Source organism: Convolutriloba macropyga, chromosome 15 (assembly GCF_964194025.1).
Source record: "Convolutriloba macropyga chromosome 15, txConMacr16.3, whole genome shotgun sequence".
NCBI classification, from domain to species: Eukaryota; Metazoa; Xenacoelomorpha; order Acoela; family Convolutidae; genus Convolutriloba; species Convolutriloba macropyga.
Genome location: NC_134482.1, coordinates 42,043,070 through 42,063,887, shown reverse-complemented (window position 1 = coordinate 42,063,887; position 20,818 = coordinate 42,043,070).

Sequence of the window (20,818 nt, the reverse complement as noted above, 5' to 3'; positions counted from 1 at the left end):
AGGCAGGACTGACCGCAGAGATTAATAGATTGTGGTATCCTAATCTAGCTGGTAAAAATTTCTAGTTTAAATAAAGTTTCTGCAGAAAATTAATCTTGGATTCATATCAGTTTTGGAAAAAAGGAAATTAGCACCGAAAAAATTAATGCAAGTTGACGAAACATTAAACTTTCTACTTCTTTGTTTCAAAGAGTGGTTGCAGACTGAGTAAAACCTAATTGCTCTCATATATAAAAATGCAAGGTTGAAAAATCCCTAATTGAGTTATGAAACCAATATTTAAGTGAACAACATTAGGTATAAGCTAAAAAATGCTTTTAATTTTGAAAATTCAGATAGAAAATTAGATAAGAGTTGTAAAGATTGAATCTTTTAAGTTGCTGGCAGAAAAATTCAGGAAAAATCAGGAAACTTACGGAACATCTCAATCATCAAACTTTATATGAAACTGAGTATTGATTCTGAAGGGTACTTGACAGAATCTCAAATAAGCAATAAGATTTATTCTGGAAAAATTGTTTTTCTTTTCGTTTTTCTAGTACAGACAAACATTGAACTGGGTAAAATATTTGAGTTAAGAATATAAATCAAGACACCACATTTTCTAACGAAGAAAACACAATCTAATAAAATAAACTTTTCGTTTTGCAAAATCGGAAAACAGATATTGATTTTTAATTTAATTAAATTTAACCTACAATGAATGATTGAAAATTGACTTGAATTTTACTAACAGTTTAAAAGTAAGAGCAGCAATTGGTAATTGACAACGCAGAAGACACTTGACAAGCGAATACAATCTAGGAAAGCAGAAGAAAAAGAAAAGAGCTATTTTTCTTTGAAAAAAGCGTCCATTTAATTAACAAACACAAACAAGCATTTAATAAAAGGCATGAGAACTGTTTTCTGCTCACAGAAACCAGCAATACGAAACAAAATTGAGAAAAAAGGCAACGAAAAATAACTGAACAACAGAATATAAGTTTGAATTTTATTGGAGTAAAAACTAAAAAGAACAAGGAACCATAAATCAAAATCTCTTACCACTTGATATCGTTCGTTGTTACAAAAGAGCCGAATTTAATCAAAACATATAAATGCTTTGAATAAATGGCAGCGCAGAAAAAAAAATGGCAGATCAGAAAAAATAGCTGTAAACTGAAGTAAATTTGGAAATAACAAATTAAACTGTCGACGAGGCGGTTTTTTTTTGAAACAGACAACTGTTTTAGTGGAGAACGAAAGACTAAATAAATATCGTTGTTAATAAATCAATGGAAACAAAATGAAGCTACCTAATAATATTAATTGTATTTCTAAGAGACACATGAGACTTTTCAAAAAAATTAACTGCAAGTCGACGAAAGATTAAACTTTCTACTTCTTTGTTTCAAAGGGTGGTTGCAGACTGAGTAAAACCTCCTTGCACTCATATATAAAAAATGCAAGGTTGAAAGATCCCTAATTGAGTTATAAAACTAATATTTAAGTGAAAAACATTAGGTATAAGCTAAAAAATGCTTTTAATTTTGAAAATTCAGATAGAAAATTAGATAAGAGTTGTTAAGATTGAATCCTTTAAATTGCTGGCAGAAAAATTCAGGAAAATTCAGGAAACTTCCGGAATATCTCAATCATCAAACTTCATATGAAACTGAGTATTGATTCTGAGGGGTACTTGACGGAATCTCAAATAAGCAATAAGATTTATTCTGGAAAAATTGTTTTTTTTTCGTTTTTCTAGTACAGACAAACTTTGAACTGGGTATAATATTTGAGTTAAGAATAAAAATCAAGACATCACATTTTCTAACGAAGAAAACACAATCTAATAAAATAAACTTTTCGTTTTGCAAAATCAGAAAACAGATATTGATTTTTAATTTAATCAAATTAAACCTACAATGATTGATTGAAAATTGAATTGAATTTTACCAGCAGCTTAATAGTAAGAGCAGCAAATGGTAATTGACAACGCAGAAGGCCCTAGACAAGAGAACACAATCAAGGAAAGCAGAAGAAATTGAAAACAGCTCTTTTTCTTCAAAAAACGCGTTGTTTTAATTAGCAACTACCAAACAAACATTTAATAAAATGCATGACAACTGTCTTCTGCTCACAAAAACCAACACTACGAAACAAAATAGAGAAAAAAGGCAACGAAAACAACTGCACAACAGAATATATTTTTGAAATTTATTGGAGTAAATGTTAAAAAGAGCAAGGAACCATAAATCAAAATCCCTTACCACTTGATATCGTTCGTTGTTACAAAACAGCCAAATTTCATCAAAGCATATAAATGCTTTGAATGAATGGCAGCGCAGAAAAAAACTGGCAGCTCAGAAAAAAATAGCTGCAAATTGAAAAAAACTTGAATATAACAAATTAAACTGTCGACGAGGCGGGTTCTTTTTGGAATAGACAACTGTTTCAGTGGAGAACAACAGACAAAATAAATATCAATGTCAATAAATCAATAGAAACAAAATGAAGTTACCTAATAATGATAATTAAATTTCTAAGAGACAAATGAGACTTTTCAAAAAAATTAACTGCAGGTCGACGAAACATTAAACTTTCTACTTTTTTTGTTTCAAAGGGTGGTTGCAGACTGAGTAAAACCTCCTTGCACTCATATATAAAAAATGCAAGGTTGAAAAATCCTTAACGGAGTAATAAAACAAAAATTTAAGTCATCAACAATAGGTATAAGCTAAACAATGCTTTTGATTTTGAAAATTCAGATAGAAAATTAGATGAAAGCTGTTAGGAGTGAATCCTTATTCTCTCCTATAAAAAACCAACGTTTAAGGCACATTCCAAATCACAAATTCTTAAAACAAATAGTTCCAATGTCACAAAACCGTAGGATGAAAACTAAAACTACATCAAGCATTTCACTTTTTTTTACTAAAAAGCAATTGCGATCTGTCGTTAATGTGAAAACTTTGAGACTAAACATACGAACACCCAATAAACGCGGAACTCAGAAGTTCAATATTTTTTTAAGATCAAACAAAAAAGGGGTGGTAATTTCACTATAAACTGGAATCCATGTCTGATGTTAAATAACGACCTTTAAGAAAAGCATTCGAGCATTTTAATAATGAGCTGAAAGTTAACACTACAAAAAGAACGACAGGTGAAACCAAAACCAGATAATTACGTTACGTACACTCATTTCTTTAAAAACATAAAACCATAGAACATTAAATGAAAAATTAAACGTATTTTTTAGGTAAATTTATTGTCAATATAAACTCAATGCATCTATCTATTATGAGACTATGTGATACGACAACGAAGACCAAAAAAATTTGTAAAAAACTCAAATATCCAAAAATGCTGCATAAAACACGCTGCATGTATGTTCTTTCCAAAAGTAACAGCATTCATAATTAGAACTCAGTTATCAACTGTAAAAAAATTAAATTGAAACTTCTATATAAACTTCAGATCAAGAAAACAAACAGCAATAACAGTTGAAATTCTTGCACGTGAAAAACGTCCCCGTGAAACCAAAAAATTGTTCAAATTCTTGGTCCATTGCAAAATAAAGATTTTGAAATTTTTGCACTGCACAATAACCTCGAAGGCAGGACTGACCGCAGAGATTAATAGATTGTTGTATCCTAATCTAGCTGGTAAAAATTTCTAGTTTAAAAAAAGTTTCTGCAGAAAATTAATCTTGGATTCATATCAGTTTTGGAAAAAAGGAAATTAGCACCATTATAAACCCAAATTTTAGATTTTAGACTATCAAGGAGAGCTAAATTGTAACTTCACTATTGCTCTGATGCTGCTACAGTTACGCAACAGTTCCAAAGTTTAGCAGAAAGCTCTAAAATAGATGCAGAATGATCCTATAAATAAACAGCTTCAAGTAATATCAGTAGTAAGATAATAGATTACTAAATTAGTGGGGTATCCTTCGAATTAATACGTCTGATAAAAGTGGGTTATCCTTCGCTGTGCTACATGTAAACATGTAAAACATTTGACTACGGCCGTGCATGGGTGATACCTGTAAATTAGCTTCCTTCCGACTTTATTCCTTTCCCTTTCCGCCGTTCTCCGGTTTGTTAGATTTGTAAGAGAAGATTGAAATGAAATCAAACTAAACACTCAAAACAAAATTAGTTTAATATTTACACTGTGGATTACTTCAAGCAGTTTCACAAAAATTGCATGCAATTAAATTGCCATTAGTGCCGTCTTATTTTGCGTGCTGGTTCTTCTTCGCTGCTGCCTGCTTCTTCAGCTTCAAAGTTTATGAAGGGTTTGTCAGGAGAGGAGATTTCATCGGAACTGGCGTCAAATTCTGCAGTATCGTCAGTGTCAATATCAGATTCAGTTATCTAATCAGTTACTACTAAACCCGGGTCGGGAGTTTCCCAAGTGGTAGTGGAGTCTGGCACTGAGAGACCGGCTGTTGAGGATGTTGGGGACATTATAAACTCATTATCCTATTCTGGACTAGAGCTGAGATGTAAATTTGAGTAACGGTCATTATCCCACTGAATATCATCACTACCCCAATCAATTTCATCGACACCACAATCAGCGGTCTCATAATGTCGGAAGGGTAGATTTTTTGTTCCGCAGGGTAGAATATACCGTTTGTTATCGAACGCTGAAAGGCTTATTTTGTTGGTAGCAACAATTTCCAATACATGATGCGCTGACATTTTTCGTGTGTTTTCAGTGCGAAACACGTTGCCTCTTGTCAGAGTGCTCAAGAAATCATCTTGCCGCAGACATTGTTGAGCGGCCTTTGTTACTCTTTTAGCCGAAAGTTTTCGACAACCTAAAGAGAAAAAAATCTTTAATCAAGTTATTAAATGTTTACTAACCCCCTACGTATACAACAATAAAACTAATACCATTAAGAAGCATACTAACAACCTCTGTAATTTAAAGATAGAACATGCTTTAGAATAAACAAAAAATACTTAATTTTTGAGAGTATTGAGTATAATTTCGGCTTTAAACATACAAGCTCCGTAATAAAATCTCCTGCAAATTTGTCCTTAAACTTGAGGGCTACCCGTTTATATTCTGCACTGTATAAATAGTGATCATTCGGATAATTGGAGAAATCGAGTTCGCTAACAACTGAAGCTGGCTTTCTTGCTAATTCCTCATAAAATTCTCTACTCCGAATTTTATATATTAAGCTATCCGTGTAAAAATGAGCGCCTATTATGAAATAATGGAAACTGTACATTTGATACTTGGAGAGATAAAGTATAGTTGCTCCAATTATTGTTGGGGTGTTCCAGTAAATCTTTCTAGCGCGGAAAGACAATGCTGCCAAATTATCTCCAAATATCATGAACTGATTAAATTCGAGCTTTGAAATGGAACCCCGGATTTTGATCAGCATCTCGCGCAATGGTAAGCTTACTTCGTCTGCGTTTAGATTATCAATTCTTACCATATACTGCATTGCTCATGAGCTTATAAAAGTTCTCTTTGAATTTATTGCTAGCGCCTTGACGTTTATTGCTGTTGAGTGTAATATAGGGTGCTAACCAATTCGCTTGTTTGAACTGCAGGACACGGTGTATTTTAGCAACAATTAACCCAAGACTAACTTATAATTTGAGAAGTTTGTAATGCAATACTTAGTTCTTTTTGTCGAATAGCGTTCCAGGCAACTTTTAAACTTTCGAGCTGGGTAATCTGTTTTGTTCTTTTAGCTCAAGCTGATATTCGCCCAACCAATCATCATGAACAATTTCTTTGGTATGGGCAAGGGAAAAGTCTTGTTGGTCATCGTGTAAGTGAACAGGTTAATTTAAGTCTACTTCAAGAAAATAAACACCTGAAGCGTCGTTAGGGTACTGAGGTTTTCGTTAAGGTTAATTTCTACGTGAAAGGAGAATTCTGCCACTGGCAGCTGCTCCATTTGCATGACAACTCCATAGAGATTATTTGCGTCTACACAGAGCGCAAAAATTGACTCCTCAGATGGCCGGTAATCTGATGAAAAATTATTATTTGCAACAAAATGACGCTCCTCGTAAACAGATGTTACTCCTCTTCTTATTGCTGGTTCAATAATGTCCAATTGTTCTCGTTCTATCATCAGCTCAATGTTTGCCTTGCATATCTTTAGTGACGTTTCTTTTGCCATATGGGGGAGAGTGAAGAAATGCATGCAGTCGAGTTTGTATGTTCGAAAGCTAAGTTCACGGTGAATTTCACATACACAGGCTAATTATGCGCAGTCCAGTTTAAGGTATGCGTCATGATAGTCTTGTAAAGATTTGCAACCCAATAACTTCCACATCTGCTTAGCATGACGTAAATTTTCTTCACTAACAGCCAATTCTCCGCTTTCCAATGTATTGAGCCATTCTGAACGATCACATACATAAGTGTACGATCACATACATAAGAATAAGGATAATATCCCTTTTGTTTGAGTAAGTGTGCGTTTGATTCGGAAACTGAGGGGAACATTGCTTTCATGATATCGAAAAGTGTGTAAGGCAAAATTTCCACAAGTTTTTCCAGCGAACTTTTCATCATTTTGTACGAATCGATGAATCTTAAATACTCGTAATTTTTTTGTGTTCTTCCTTCTTGTGCTGTAATAGTATCAATCAGAACTCCGAATGTCATTGATATGTACTTCTCATCTGTTGACGGAATGACTTTTATTGTTGACGGAATGACTCACAGTCTTTCAAAGCCAGACAAATATGATTTAAGGCATAGTTTTGTATGTTAGGACCGAAGACATAGTATAATGTCGCTGGATTGAATTTTTTGTGTACCCAGCCCAAGAATTGGCCACTAAAATGACAATGGTCTAAATCTATGCTCTCTTCGGGGTCAAGCTCGCTGTCAATTGGTTTTTCGCATATCCAACAGTGTGTAGCGCTATTTTTGTCCAAATTTCCGTTGTAGAAAGGAAACTGTTTTTTGCGTTCATGTAATTCCCTTGCTACCGAATGCAGCATTCGAACAAATTTGCCCCTACAATTTTTTGAGCTGTCGAAATGATGAAAATGGGGAACATTCGAGTGATTATCAACAACTATCAAAGCAAATCCACATGGCTCGTGCTTTTCAATCACGCGTGTTGATGATTTGTCCGTTGCTGCATCACATCCAGCGGCGGGTAGGAGAAAAGATTCAAAGTCAAAATAACTGACCAGAGGAACAAACCACGTGGCTAAAAAATTTGAGAAATTGTATTCATTTTTATCTGGTGATGGCATTTGAATAACTGCAGGGGCATTTAAATAACAATTTTCAGTGTGAATATTGAAGCTTTCCAGATCATCACGACACAACCAGAAACAATTACGAGAAATGCGGCAACCAAATCTGAATTTCAGATCTCTAACTTTACAAACGACTTTCACAAGGCCAGTAATGAGAACATTGTGAAAAATGTCGGCATCATGAAGAAGTAAAAGATCCATAACAAAATCTGATCCAAAAGAGGAGACTCGTAGAGGGTAAAGGTGTCCTTTATCGTAACCAAAGACGTTGATTGCCACATCATTGAGGGTTTCAAGAGCTTTTATTTGCTCAAATCCCATTAGTATTTCAGATTCGCCCACAGGTTGTTGAATGTTCTCTTGTTGATATGTTGCTGGGGACATTTTGTCAATATGATAGTTCCTGTCATCTCTATCAAGACTGATTCCATGATGCGCATGAAACGCTGCCACGAGGCAATAATTGAAACAATTGCCATCGTCGTGGTTTCAAATAATGAGTAATCCACGACAGTTTGCGAGCTTATGGGGTAAGGCAAGATAGGATGAGCCGCGAATTGGTTGTTAGCGGGCAAATTTGATGTCGAGTTTGATTATCTTTTCAACAACCCAACCACTTCCAGATGAAGCAAATGTAGAAAAGCAAGCCAAAATTTTCTTCACCATGCTCCAGTACAACTCGTCTGTGAGGCACTCTACGTAAATGGGCGTCATAAGAGATTTGGAATAAATTTCAATGCGCTCCTCCATTTCGGTTGCGTTTTCATCTTGATGCAGCTTCAATAACTGTACTTTCACAGAAAATTGTACTCTCTGTGGCCCTTGGCTCAGTTGTTGCTCAATTAGAGTTGCAATTGCAGATCTCTGATTGAGCACGGAGCTCTCATGATCTCATTCAGCTGTATCATTGACAATTTCGTAAGTTTGTAACACACGGTTGAAGGCTGTCTCCACTGTAGCCTCTTTCGGTTAGTATTCAGCTCTAAATACAGGCAGCGAATGAAGGGAAGTCATATGCTGCGCAAATAGGTGCGCATCATTGAATCCCATGAAGCAAGATCGGCCTCAGTTTGTGAGCTTCGAGTGGCAAGTTCTTATATACTGTTCCAGTTCAGACAGTTTCCGGGCAACTTTTAAACTTTCGAGCTGGGTAATCTGTTTTGTTCTTTTAGCTCAAGCTGATATTCGCCCAACCAATCATCATGAACAATTTCTTTGGTATGGGCAAGGGAAAAGTCTTGGAGGTCATCGTGTAAGTGAACAGGTTAATTTAAGTCTACTTCAAGAAAATAACCACCTGAAGCGTCGTTAGGGTACTGAGGTTTTCGTTAAGGTTAATTTCTACGTTAAAGGAGAATTCTGCCACTGGCAGCTGCTCCATTTGCATGACAACTCCATAGAGATTATTTGCGTCTACACAGAGCGCAAAAATTGACTCCTCAGATGGCCGGTAATCTGATGAAAAATTATTATTTGCAACAAAATGACGCTCCTCGTAAACAGATGTTACTCCTCTTCTTATTGCTGGTTCAATAATGTCCAATTGTTCTCGTTCTATCATCAGCTCAATGTTTGCCTTGCATATCTTTAGTGACGTTTCTTTTGCCATATGGGGGAGAGTGAAGAAATGCATGCAGTCGAGTTTGTATGTTCGAAAGCTAAATTCACGGTGAATTTCACATACACAGGCTAATAATGCGCAGTCCAGTTTAAGGTATGCGTCATGATAGTCTTGTAAAGTTTTGCACCCCAATAACTTCCACATCTGCTTAGCATGACGTAAATTTTCTTCACTAACAGCCAATTCTTCGCTTTCCAATGTATTGAGCCATTCTGAGATTTCTCTGAAAACTTTGTACGATCACATACATAAGAATAAGGATAATATCCCTTTTGTTTGAGTAAGTGTGCGTTTGATTCGGTAACTGAGGGGAACATTGCTTTCATGATATCGAAAAGTGTGTAAGGCAAAATTTCCACAAGTTTTTCCAGCGAACTTTTCATCATTTTGTACGAATCGATGAATCTTAAATACTCGTAATTTTTTTTGTGTTCTTCCTTCTTGTGCTGTAATAGTGTCAATCAGAACTCCGAATGTCATTGATATGTACTTCTCATCTGTTGACGGAATGACATTTATTGTTGACGGAATGACTCACAGTCTTTCAAAGCCAGACAAATATGATTTAAGGCATAGTTTTGTATGTTAGGACCGACCACATAGTATAGTGTCGCTGGATTAAATTTTTTGTGTACCCAGCCCAAGAATTGGCCACTAAAATGACAATGGTCTAAATCTATGCTCTCTTCAGGGTCAAGCTCGCTGTCAATTGGTTTTTCGCATATCCAACAGTGTGTAGCGCTATTTTTGTCCAAATTTCAGTTGTAGAAAGGAAACTGTTTTCTGCGTTCATGTAATTCCCTTGCTACCGAATGCAGCATTCGAAAAAATTTGCCCCTACAATTTTTGGAGCTGTCCAAACGATGAAAATGGGGAACATTCGAGTGATTATCAACAACTATCAAAGCAAATCCACATGGCTCGTGCTTTTCAATCACGCGTGTTGATGATTGGTTAGTTGCTGCATCACATCCAGCGGCGGGTAGGAGAAAAGATTCAAACTCAAAATAACTGACCAGAGGAACAAACCACGTGGCTAAAAAATTTGAGAAATTGTATTCATTTTTATCTGGTGATGGCATTTGAATAACTGCAGGGGCATTTAAATAACAATTTTCAGTGTGAATATTGAAGCTTTCCAGATCATCACGACACAACCAGAAACAATTACGAGAAATGCGGCAACCAAATCTGAATTTCAGATCTCTAACTTTACAAACGACTTTCACAAGGCCAGTAATGAGAACATTGTGAAAAATGTCGGCATCATGAAGAAGTAAAAGATCCATAACAAAATCTGATCCAAAAGAGGAGACTCGTAGAGGGTAAAGGTGTCCTTTATCGTAACCAAAGACGTTGATTGCCACATCATTGAGGGTTTCAAGAGCTTTTATTTGCTCAAATCCCATTAGTATCTCAAATTCGCCCACAGGTTGTTGAATGTTCTCTTGTTGATATGTTGTTGGGGACATTTTGTCAATATGATAGTTCCTGTCATCTCTATCAAGACTGATTCCATGATGCGCATGAAACGCTGCCACGTGGCAATAATTGAAACAATTGCCATCGTCGTGGTTTCAAATAATGAGTAATCCACGACAGTTTGTGAGCTTATGGATAAGGCAAGATAGGATGAGCTGCGAATTGGTTGGTAGCGGGCAAATTTAATGTCGAGTTTGATTATCTTTTCAACAACCCAACCACTTCCAGACGAAGCAAATGTTGAAAAGCAAGCCAACATTTTCTTTACCATGCTCCAGTACAACTCGTCTGTGAGGCACTCTACGTAAATGGGCGTCATGAGAGATTTGGAATAAATTTCAATGCGCTCCTCCATTTCGGTGGCGTTTTCATCTTGATTCAGCTTCAATAACTGTACTTTCACAGAAAATTGTACTTTCTGTGGCCCTTGGCTCAGTTGTTGCTCGATTAGAGTTGCAATTGCAGATCTCTGATTGAGCACGGAGCTCTCATGATCTCACTCAGCTGTATCATTGACAATTTCGTAAGTTTGTAACACACGGTTGAAGGCTGTCTCCACTGTAGCCTCTTTCGGTTAGTATTCAGGTCTAAATACAGGCAGCGAATGAAGGGAGTTCATATGCTGCGCAAATAGGTTTGCATCATTGAATCACATGAAGCAAGATCGGCCTCAGTTTGTGAGCTTCGAGTGGCAAATTCGCATATACTGTTCCAGTTCAGACAGTTTCCGTGAATTGAACACACATAGGGGGCAGTTATACACAGTAAAGCCAACTTCGTCTGGATGAAATTTATGTTGATGTCTTGAAGGGTTCCCACGGGTGCTAAACGTAGCGGAACAGAAGTAGCACGAATAGACCATTTTTAAAAGTTTTGACGAATTTCAAATTTTATCAGAACTTTGATAACAAGTAAATAACTCGGAAATGACTAAGTCACCAAACTGAAGCACAAATATAAATTCTGAGCGCAAAATTCAAAATTTCAAAATCCTGCAATCTGATTGGTCGGTTTTGGCTGGTACCTTTAATTCGAAAATTTATTAGTTATGAGAGAAAAACGAATTGTTTTCAACTCTCCCTCGCAATTGTATGTCAAAATATTACACCATAAGCAACCCTACTGGGTATTTCTGGTCATCGTTTGTTTCCAAGAACGTTTTCTGAGAAGCTGAAAAAACATGATAAATTTCACAATTGTAACAAAATGCGCTTTCTATGCAATTTCAGATACGGGTGGTTAGAGTTGTCCTACGTTGTTAAGTGTGATGAGCAAAAATGCTCCCCTTGTTGAAAAACACAGGACGCATTTGAAAAATTGCTCAAAATAAAAAGAAATAGAAAGAAATTTGGTTATTCTGTCAATCAAGTCATTAATAAACAATTACATGACAATTACATGACATAAACATGTGTATTTTTTCCCTGAGGCCTTTTCTGATGACAGCTTTTATGAGATAAATTTGCATATATGACCGAATAAGTCCAGAAAAGTCAAGAAAATTGATCTAACATCTTTCAATAGGGTACTTCATATGCTAATTAATGCTCGATGTTAATGTCACCTTGATTGCCAGATGTTTTGAAAATCGTTGAAGGAGTCATTTTCTGATGGTGATGCCTATGATCAAAATGTCAGGTATCAAGCAGTGATTACAAAACAATTGCAAAATTTTGAATTTTTTTCAGTGATAAGTAATTAGGTAAATTAACCTTTAATTATTCGTAAATTAGGAGCTATTGTCTCCATAACGGATGAGTATATTTTGACGAGTGTGATTAGATGGTTTGTACATTAGAGTATGCTGAGGCTTACTGAACAATCAGTTTCATCCAAAGTATTTTTTGAAAGCCTTTTTTTGGGGTCAGAAGTCAGGGGTCAAGTGTAAAAAAAATTTTTTTTTGATTTTTTTTGTTTTTTTTTAAACAACGTGCTCTTTTTCTTTCCTTTGATCCACAAGTAACAAATGGGAGTTGAATCTAGTGTAAGCTGAAGAGCGCATCTACTGAATTAAGTGTCAAAAATTGACGTTTGAATGGTATTTTTTTGAAAAATTTCTTTGATTGTAATCATTTTATTGAACATTTTTTTAATTTATAAATTGAAATTGGAATTCATTCCGTGCTACAGCTGTGGCATGGAGTTAGCATTTCATTAGCGTCAATACCGAATACTCACACATATGGTTATATCTCTTATATCTCTTCTGGATATAAAATTGAGAAACCACACCACACCATAGTAGTTGCAGTAATTGAGTGTTTGTTAGGAAACGTCATAACGAAAATTCTTTCTGAACAAGTTCGAATTTGATTAGTAGCGAAATTTTCTTTTCTTTGGTTCAGATTTAAAACTACAAAAACCAGATATGAGATAAATTCAGCTTTCAAATAGTTGAAATCACACATTATTGAAACAAAATCAAGTTAGCATCTCACTATATAAAAGAGTTTTGTTGAGATTCGTCAAATTTTTTTTTCAAGTTAATCAAATAAGTCCATTGAAACCAGATATAAATTAAATTCAGCTTTCAAATAGTTGAAATCGCACATTATTGAAACAAAATCAAGTTGGCATCTCACTATATAAAAGAGTTTTGTGGTGATTCGTCAAATTTTATTTTCAAGTTAATCAAATAAATCCATTGAAGAATTCTGAGGTAGACGTTTCTTTTGTGCATTGCAAATATTTGCCGTGTCTGTGACACCAAAAACACGTGCTGATTCTGGTGTATGAAATTGTGTAGCTGCAAGTAACGCTGCATCAAACCGGCAAAAAGAGACGGACTAGATGTCGGTGTTAAACTCGGGCTCGGATCAACTGCTGGTGTTACTGGCAAGCTGGTTGAATCCAATTTTGATTGATTTTCTGAGGAGCAAGCTGATTACATTATGCCCCAAATGTCAGCTAGGTTTTCGCAAGCTTGATAAGCCCCTAGCTGGTTTTCAAACAGATTCACACAGTCGCAATCGTAACGAAACAAAATTCGCTTAACGTCGTCAGGTAATGAGTCCATGTCAAGATGTTGAAATGTTGGCAAAGCTTCTCTGGGTAAATGTCCCCCTAATGTAATAAGTCTGCATTCTGCTGGTTTTGTCTTCTCTGGTAAAGACGCAATTGCGTCAATGAAATGCTTAGGTATCAAACAGTGCTGGTAAGTTTGCCAAACATCACTTGGTCTCTTCTGTTGAATCAGCGCAAGAAAGTTTTTGCTCGCTCCAAAGAAATTACAGATGCAGCAAGTATTTGAACGGTCATGATTTTTCGTACAAATTTTGAGAAAGAATTTAAAACCAATTTGATGGAAGACGTTTGAAAAGAGTGTTTGTCCGGTAGCGAACTCTTGAAAGAAAGCAAAGTGTACTGAACGCAAGGTTTAAAGAAAATGAATAAATAGTTTTAAAGTTGTGTTGTACAACGTGCAGTTCAACAATTTATTGGGGTCAAATTTGGTTTTATTTTTGGTAGTGTGTATGCTATGTTATATGCTCTAATGTTTGTTATTATACACGGGTTGATACAGTCCATAGCGTATACTAACTTAATTCTTATTTAGAACGTATTTTATTATTTGCATTTCCTTGTGCACATTATTCTTATCAGAATTTTCTTACTGCTGTAGGTTCACATGTGTTTCCAATTATATCAAAATAGACACATAGGGTCACATCTGTTCCAAGCTATAAACCTATGGTCCACATATAATTCCATTAAACTTTGTATACTGCACTCTTCAAGACGTCAAATACACACCCAGGGTCACATTTGTTTTTTCTATAGAACCAAAACATATGGTCCACATTTAATTGCAAGAAACAGTATACACTGCACTCCTCAATAACTTCAAGTACACACCTAGGGTCACATATGTTTTTTGTCTTATCTAAGGTCACAGCTGAAGTTAATTATGTAATATTTGAACAACAGACAGACTCAAGTACGCCATAGGACTGTATTCAAAAATCTTTTGGATTTAATTAGGCAGTTTGACGACACTTGTTTAATACCAACTTGCCGCCGTCATTAAATTGGAGTTCTACACATTATTACACTTGAAAGTAATGAAACAAGTTGCACACTATGCTCTTCACGTCCAATAAAGACACAGAATTCGGAGATTGTTTTTTCGATATTTCCAAAACTGATAAGCGCTTAATAGGGGCAGCACTGAAAACCTCTGAAAGGACAGGCACATATGTGTTTCTGAAATTGTTAGAGAAGGCAACAGACGATTACAAGTTTGAACAAAGACTTTCGTTAACTCTTGGAGAGTTTGAAGATTTGGTCAGCTCAGCTAGAAAAATACAAAACTCAGTGGCTGATCAGCAGTCATCACCACAACCAACACTAGTGAAGAAACCAAAAATTCGAAAAGAAGTTGTCAACAACGATGGTTGAAGCGATGTTTGAGTGCTCTCCAAATTACTTTAAATATTTCAGAAACAGTTCAAATATCTCATTGTGGAAGAGAAACCTGCCTTTTCTTTTGAAAATTTTTTTGCAGTTTGTGCACATTTTGATTCCGAATTTTGCAATTTAGTAAATAGCCATTATCACGTTCTGAATGATACAACTACTTTTGAAAACGAAACAGTGAAACAATATCAGAATTTTGTTTATACAGTTTTCAAATTCTTGTTTTGGACTGCATCAAATTTGGAGACTAATGGAGATATGCTTTTAAAGCTTAAATTAGCAATCAAATTCAACAGCTCTGCAGCAAAAACCGATTCACAGTCAGTGCACAAACGACTGCCAGCTTTTGCCAACAGCAACAATTTATCGAAAAACAGCTCTGCAAATCAAACAAATGTCAATCCTAAACCGAGTGCCAAGATGCCAGTATTTGCCCAAAAGACTATCTACAATGGCTGGCCTCCATCAAAACAAATTCAAACTGATTTTGTTAATAGTGAAACTTTACGAAGAGTTGAAACAATTTTGTATGGTCCTCATTCTGGTGCTCTTTGTCAAACTATAGATATTTTTTGAGTGGACAAGCAAAACTGAATATTGATTCTGATTTATTAAGTGTACGCTTTGTGTATGAAGAAAAAGTAAAGTTTTGAAAGAAAAATAAATTTTTCAAGTTAGTAAAGTTGGATTATCAAATGAAAAGCAAAACGAATCAATTCATTATCGGTAATAATTACAAGTTTTTGAGCATTGAAAACAAAATTAGCAATATAAAAGCAAAAAGTCCAAAAACTTTAGAGTTTGCGCATTGAATTGGTTGATTCTCCAAGAGTTGATAGACATTGTTTTTGTTGCCAACAATGATTCTTTGATATAGGTGTTTGTACGAGGAAATGGGCTGACAAAGGGAATCTGCAAACAAAATTTGATTGTTTTTTCTGCATAAAAGTAACCAATGGGTGCCAATAATTTCAGCAGTTGCTGCCTTAACAACAAGGAAGCTGTTTCTGTTCATTTTTTCCGGGAAGTTGTTTGCCGAAAACACGCCATGGAATATATATTTAAGAGTTTTGCAGCCTTGAATTAAATCATTAATATCATCTTCATCCATCATTAATTCGTCAGAATGTGATTCTTTGATACTCTTCTTGCACTATCAACAAAGATTGTGCTCGCTTCTTCGCCAATAATGAATATCTCTATATTGTTCGGTAAGGCCACAGAAAATTTCAACTCAATAGAAATTGACGATGTTGTAAGCTCAAGATGAATAAAATCATGGGATGCTTGTTGGGTGCTGTTCAAATCAAAAACCATTATGAAATGGTTCGGGTAATCGGTCAAACATATTCCATGACCATTGTCGATGTAAGCTTAACCTGATTTTGTTTTAGAGTAAAGACGTTTGTCATCACTTGTTGATATCGGACTGTCTGCCACAGGTAAACTAGTTCGGTAAATAAAAATCTGCTCAAGGTCGAACTTGCGGAAATTAAATGAATTTTGTCTGTTGTTACCCAGAAACACTTCGTTAGTGTTCAGACAAATTGCTAGAATACGAATCAGTTCTCTGGCAAAATTATCTTCTTGTTTCCAACTGTGGAGACCCCGTTGACATCAAAAATGTTTTTGTTTGAGTCTCCAGCTGGGATACGAAGCTGGACTTGTTAATAATTTTTTTATATAGCCCATAAAACATCATCGTTCAATGTCATCTTGCGCACATACAGATTGGTTTTGACAATTTTTAGTTTGTAGTGCTTTGCTGCATCGTCAGACATTATAACAAAATCATCTATTGACCGTCTAAAAGCAATGCGAAGTGTCACACCAATTAGAAAATTTCTGTCACAAGTGAAGCAGTCAACTGCAATCTTACCGTAGAATGTGCACTCAGCTGATTGCCTCACTAAGGCTTTCCTTCTGTTCACTTCTCCAGTTGACAGCGCTCCTGGATTTTCTTCGTAGGAGTAGCCCTGACATGCCAACCAGTTGATTTTTGCATCTTTTTTATGTGAAAATTCTGTTTCAATAAAACTTTTATGTGCATAGTTTCTGTTTGCGTTTGAAATTTTTAATCCATTAGCAGACAGTCAGAGAAGAGTGAATGTAAAGCATTATTGCAAAAATAGGGAGCAGCTGTTTTCGTAACATCTGTTGCTGCTCCTGCGTCATATCTCAAATCAGCTACTGATGACTGGACAATTTTACATTTCACTTCCAAGAAAATTTTCTGTGAGTCAATAAAATTATTTCGGTCACCGCTGACTTCAGATTATAACATGGGCCCATTTGGATTGTAGACTGGTCCCAATTTTGACCAAAACTACCATCTAAAGTTACTAAGAGAGAAGGTTTTTCAAACAAATCCAAAGATTTGTGAGTTGCTTCTGATGGTAATAAATTAGCGACCATCGTTCACTCTGGCAACAAAATCTGATCGACTTTTTTTGGAGCTCTGTGCGATGAATTTTTGCGTTTGTTGATTGTTTTCTGTGTCTTGACTCGTATTGACTTCAATTGACGTGAAGTATTTCGTCGAGATCCCCCTGTCTGTTTTTTGACATTTTTTGAGATTGTATTTCTAAAAATCTTTTTAGGAGATTTTTTGCTTCCGACTACATCCGAAATCTCTGGAATACTTTGTTTCAAGAGCTCTTTACCGATACGCTTCCCTGTAGACAAAAAAACGACGTGCTAAAGGCAGCGCAACACGTCCAATGGCGGCAGCTGGGGCTCCAAAACCACATCGTCTTCGGAGGTAATGTCCAGAGAAGTGGGGCAAAGACGTTGCTTGATTAGTTTTATAAGAATCCATTTTATGGAGAAAATTTTTTGAATTGTAGTGTTAGAATAACTTTACCACTTCCAGAAAAAGGAACTAATTGTCCTGATTCTGTTCTCAGTTCAATTGAAATTGATTGAATTGTGTTGGTTTGAAGCTTCTGATAGTTTAAATTTGTAAAAACTATCCGATGAGTTGGTTCAAGCTCACAAACACGACCGTTTTTTAGACGTTGTTTTGATTCAATGACTCGAAAAAGGGGCGACTTAGTGCCACCAACGTTTTGATATTCAATTATGTTGGTAAAGATCAAAATTAGATGCTTTCCAGCACAAATGTCAGCAGAGAAATCCGCATAATAATCTATTGTGTCATCACTTTTCATAATTTTGTTCGCATTAGGAATCATTTTGTACCCAATATGTATTCCATTGCCGTCAGGAATACCCTTAAATCGAATAATGCTTGGAATTTCCTCGCTGGGAAATGTAATTCCCTCATACTTGCCAGATAGAATTTCATGTTTTCCAGATCTCTTCAACTCTCTGAATGAAAAATGGGACAATCCGATTGTGCGCTTAATTGTTGCAAGAAGTTGTGCCACTGTATCAAAGGTTCCTGGCATAAAACTAAATTGCTGTGCACTACAAGGTCTGGAAATAACATTTGCTCTCGAAGAAACCCTTTGGGAATCTTCATAGTCTTTTAAGTTCTTTACAATTAGATTTCCGTTTACTATGTTTTCTATTTTTGTTGGGAATATGACTTCACTTAGCTCCTCTCTCCAATCACCTGCAAGTTGACTTTCGTCATTGAAAAAATTCCGAAATGACGCAAGTGTATTTGAATCAAAAACTTTAATTGAAACGGATGAAACAAAGTGAACTGTAAACTCGTCTTCAAACGGTTTTTGGACATTTTGAACGAGAGGGAGCCTGACAAGTTGTAATTCTGGTTGGTAAAATTGTTCTTGAATTGGTTCTTTGTCTGTGTCGCCTAAGGAGTTTGTTGGTCGGCTTAATGTCGGAATTTATCGGTAATTCAAAGAATTCGTCTGTGAATGATTGCTTATAATTTTTCCTGATTGCTTTATCTTTTTTAAATATTCTCACAAAGTCTCCAATTTAAAACTTGGGCTTCTGAGTCGTGGACACTAGTCGTGGCACATCCTTTTTTGTAACTTTGTTAAGAGCAATTTTAGTTACTCGATTGACTCTTAACTTGATTACTTTAACAAATTGGTCTAATTGGTCAATGTAGCTATAGGTCCACTTTTCTTCAAGATACCGATGAATTATCTTTTTGAGAGATCTTATCTTCCTCTCTGCAAAAGATGACTTTTTTCGCTTAAAGTACTATATGATTTCCAGGCTTGGTACACAATTGTTTGAATGCTCCAAGAAATTCTGTACCATCGTCAACCTATGCTTTTTCGGGCTGTTTGTTTTTGATGATCTTTTTGAATGCTTCAGCTGCTTCTGTTGCATACTTTGTTATCAATGGTTCCACTCGTATTTATCTTGACGAGCAATCAGTCTCTACTATAGAAGATACTTTATATTGCGGTGTGTGCTTTGCCATTTTATCAACGTGTGCCAAATCTAGAGACCAAATTTCGTTGATTTTTTTTACAAAAAATTTAACTCTGGGAAATTTTAATCGAATTCAACGGTACTTTGTAAAAGACGGCTTTGTCTCCAAATAGGACTAGTTTTTAAATATAGGGAGCTTGTTTTGAGTCTGCAGTCGCTTTATGCTTCCATACGAAGCTGGTCCTTTAAAAAAAACTGATCCACTTTTTATACATCAAGAAATGAAAGACAACATCTTCTGACTGGTCTCTTCTTTGTCTATCGTTTGGTCCGTTTCTTCTTTATATCTTTTTTGGGTTGGTTTTGAGCCACTGGGTTTTTCTCTTCTAGAGAAGAGCTCTTGTCGACTGGGTTGTTCTCTGCTTGGGAAAAAACTCTTGTTCACTTTCAGACGAAGCTTCCAAGATTTGCTTGGCATGTGTATTTGCAACAAAATGAGGTGAGATATTAAGAGCCATTAAATTTTTTGAGTATTTTGTAATGTCATTTTTTTAGTTGGTTGCTGTAGATTGTACAAAAATGTTGAAGCTTTAATGCCCAGTGTTTCATTATTAATGTGAATAACGTCGTTCGACTCTATGGTTACTGTTACAGTTTGGTTAATCAAATCAAGTATGATATTTGATCTTTTGATTTGGTTTTTATCGGTTCTGCTTTTTCCTCTTCTGCTGTTTCAATTACATCGTTTGCAGCCTCAACTGGTTCAAGTGCTTCTCTGGTTTTTCAATTGAGTTCGACTGGTTTCTTTGCAAAAGAGTCAGCTTTCTGTTTATCAAAGGTGTTGTCCGTGACTTTTTTTTACCGAGTGATGTGAAGCAAACATTCGTTTTGGAATTGAAAGGAATTCTTCGGTGTGCACTACGATTTTGTCAAATAACGATAGCAAGCAAAACCAACAGTTTCGACCAAATCTGTTTTTCTAGCAAAAATTTGCCTCATTTCTTTCAAACTTGTTTGTCTAGACAATAGTTTTCTGAATGATTTTTCATAACCTTCTACAAAACTTATTGGAACATTACCATTAAAAATGTTGAGCAAACCTTCGCAAATGAATTTAATGAAATGATTTGGAGCTCTCTCAGTCTTCTCTCGTAGTTTTGTATCCGATATCTCTAGTAGCCACCCCAGCATACAAACTTCATTCTCTCTCATCGCTCAGACTTGTGATAACAGCTTTATCTGATGGCAGATATGAAAATTGATGGTCTTGGAGGAACCATATTTGAACAGTAGCGCAAGACGTCTGATGTTTTGGGATCCAAATCAACTAATAAAGGGCCAAACGGTTCTTTGGTTGCGAGCTCATAGCTTTCTTTTAAAAATTGTGCATTACTCAACTGTCTACCAATAAATGTAATCTGTTGTGTGTCACGTGGTGATTTAAACAACATGATAAGTGTTGTATTTAGATCAATTGTTCTGGACTATCTGCTTTGCTGGAACAAATTGTGTTTAACATATATTACACTGATGTTTGTATGTCGCCATGCAGTTGCTAACCTTGAAAATTCTTCGTCATTAAAAATTTCTTCACCTGAATCATCGAACACAAGGAGGCAGTTCTCTAACTCTGAAATGACTTCAAAATCATAGAGTTTTTTAAAATGTATGCTCAGTTTCTTCTCCAACGATAAATTGTTTGAAAATCTGGTAAAAAAAAGCCGACAAATAACACTTTAAA